This window comes from Vicia villosa, unplaced genomic scaffold (assembly GCF_029867415.1).
Source record: "Vicia villosa cultivar HV-30 ecotype Madison, WI unplaced genomic scaffold, Vvil1.0 ctg.002729F_1_1, whole genome shotgun sequence".
Lineage (NCBI taxonomy): Eukaryota > Viridiplantae > Streptophyta > Magnoliopsida > Fabales > Fabaceae > Vicia > Vicia villosa.
In genome coordinates this window covers 89,732-92,673 of record NW_026706014.1, presented here as the reverse complement: position 1 = coordinate 92,673, position 2,942 = coordinate 89,732, and the positions used below count along the sequence as shown (strand labels likewise).

General features: G+C 28.7%; 1 long non-coding RNA gene across 1 annotated transcript; it reads left to right on the top strand.

The window, feature by feature from the left end:
* Window positions 1–1,523: 1,523 nt before the first annotated feature.
* Window positions 1,524–2,315, top strand: LOC131639666 (uncharacterized). The gene is made up of 3 exons (XR_009295014.1): window positions 1,524–1,674; window positions 1,775–1,876; window positions 2,009–2,315. It is a non-coding gene; the product is annotated as an uncharacterized LOC131639666 (long non-coding RNA).
* The last annotated feature ends 627 nt before the right edge of the window (window positions 2,316–2,942 follow it).

The following is a 2,942-nucleotide window of genomic DNA, read 5'->3' as shown; positions in this document are numbered from 1 at the left end:
GTGATCAAAATATTGAATATTTACGGGAACATAAAGTTACTTATCGAAATATTGATTATTAACGGGAAAATGATGTTTATTGATCAAAATATTCAACATTAACTGGAACATGAAGTTACTGATCAAAATATTGTATATTAACCAGAACATGAAGATATTGATCAAACTATTGAATATAAATGGGAACATGAAGTTATTAATTAAAATATTCAATATTAACGGGAACCAATGTTAGTAAGTTAAAAGTAAATGTGAATAAATTTATTGCATTGGACAATCGACATTGTGTTGTCTGTTTTTTATGCAGGTTACATTTTGTTCTACTATTGGTAAAACATTAATAATTTAAGTCAAATAATCAATCTTTCCAATTTTTATTGCATAATAATAAAACAACATATAAACTTTATTTTCTTAATTACTTTCTATTTTCAATATTCAATTTTTTAATATTAGTATTTTTTATAACTTTTTCAATTTTAACCCAAATTTAATCTTTTACTGATAATTTTTTTTGAATATTAACGGGAATAAATTTGAAATATTAACGGGAACACGAAGTTATTGATAAAAATAATTAATATTAACGGGAACACGAACTTACTGATTAAAATAATGAATATTAATGAGAACATGAAGTTACTGATCAAAATATTAAATAGTAACGGGAAGTTACTGATCAAAATAATGAATATTAGCGGGAACATGAAGTTACTGATCAAAATATTGACTATTAACGGGGGAACATGAATTTACTGAATAAAATATTCAATATTAACGAGAACGTGAGTTACTGATTAAAATATTAAATATTAAAGGGAACACAAAATTACTGATCGAAATATTGAATATTAAGGAGAAAATAATATTTATTAATCAATATATCCCAAACTTTGGTCCAATCTATTGAAAAGAAATTTCTATATTTTACATATTTGTTTTTAGGATATTTACTTCTACAATAATATCTATATTGAACAAAATAACATTTTTCCTATCATCTTTTATTTTCCTCAATCACAATGCGCAAAAACGACGGGTACCCGTGCGAACGCACGGGTAAGACACTAATTTTGACTTTTAGGTTCACTAAATAAATATTGTATTTGGAAGATATAAAGACTATATACATCATTTATTCAATGAATGTAAAAAGTTAAAATTTGCTTATAAATAAGAATAGAGAGAATACTTCAACAATTTTTAAACATCTAACAATTCCTCCTTAACACTATGTGAAGAAGTAAAAAACTCACATATGATGGAACAAATTATTGTTGAAAATTATATTTGATTTCTCATCTAACTTCCGAGTTCAACCATAATAAAAAAAATATAATAATCTCTAATAACTATCAAAAACATTTTTTTTTTGAAATCTTTAATGAGACCAAGTGATCAATTGAGTGAACCAAATGGACACTAACACAACCATGTACTTGAGAGACATTCAATAATTATTTTAATATTTAGAAGAATTTCTTACAATTCTATAAATGCAAAAAACTATGTAATAGAAATAAACATAGCACACAGTTTCTTACATTATTAAAGTGATCAAACAATTCTTTATCACTTCCATTCAAATGAACCAAAACATGACTAAAACTATCAACTTTGTTTATATTATGATCCTATTTCTTTCTCCATTTCTTGCTGCAATCGAATATCCTCGTAAGTCTCTCATCATCCTTTAAAAAAAAAACTACTCTTCTTTACCTTATACATAATTTTTCATCCCCTTTTATTAACATTCATTTTTTTTACATAATAGCATTTCATTATCCATGTAACTTTGACTTCAATTGTCTGTGGATCGATTGTGCTCCTGGAAAAGTTGGAATGTGCCATTTTGGAACATGTTGTTGTGATGACAGTTAAGTTGAAAAATAATTATGTGTTAACCCTAAGCTTATTATATTTCATTCACACTTGAATATATATATTTGTTCTACTTTTCAACTATTTGTGTCTCATTTCTTTTTTGTGTTCTCTTCTTTGTATGTAGGGAAACCTTCCACATGGTAATTAAAGTCAATTGATGGAGCTTCGCATGGGAGAGAGGATCTTTTTGTTTTTCTCTATTATGTATGAGATATTTTTAAGATTTTAATAGTGTGTGTTATTGAAGTGGTTATGATCTTTAATAGTGTGTGATATTAGTGTAAGATTTAAACTTTATGAGAATTTATAGGATTGATATCTAGTTCAACATAACAGGGTCCTATACAACACACTTTTGTTGTAACAAGCAAACTCCTATAAAACATACTTTGTTTGTATCAAGCAAACTCGAGAATGGTGAATTTTCAATACGGAGAGGGAGAGAATTTTGGTTGTAACAAGCAACCACGAGAACGGTGAATTTTCAATATGGAGAAGGAGAGAACGAGAGAGAGAGAGAGAAAAAATGGTGAAAAAATGGTGATCCTATGTTATTGAGATATCTAAGTGGTGTTTATACATTTACATTCAAAGCGGTACAAGTAACAAACACAAAAACAGAAAAACCTACAACTGTAACCGGTTACAACTCCAAAATGTCTGGTTACCAAATGATTTTGTTTGAGCTGTAACCGGTTACAACCAAAGTGTAACGGATTACTAAACGATTTTGCTTGAGCTGTAATCGATTACACCCAAAGTGTAAATGGTTACCAAACGATTATGTTTAAGCTGCAACCAGTTACATGCCTCACAAGAAGAGAGAGCCACTACCGGTTCCTTCTTTGAACACCATGAGATTGATGTTTCCTCGAACTTAAAGATGTATCCATTTGTGGATTTTCTATAATCTTTATCTCCTCATCAGCTAGAATCGATAAATCTGAGTAAATTGCACTTTCAGCCCTTGTACGTTGCGGGAAACATAATTCCGCAGTCAATAGAACCTTTGACGTATCTTAGGACCCTTTTGACTTCTTCAAAGTGAGACACCTTCG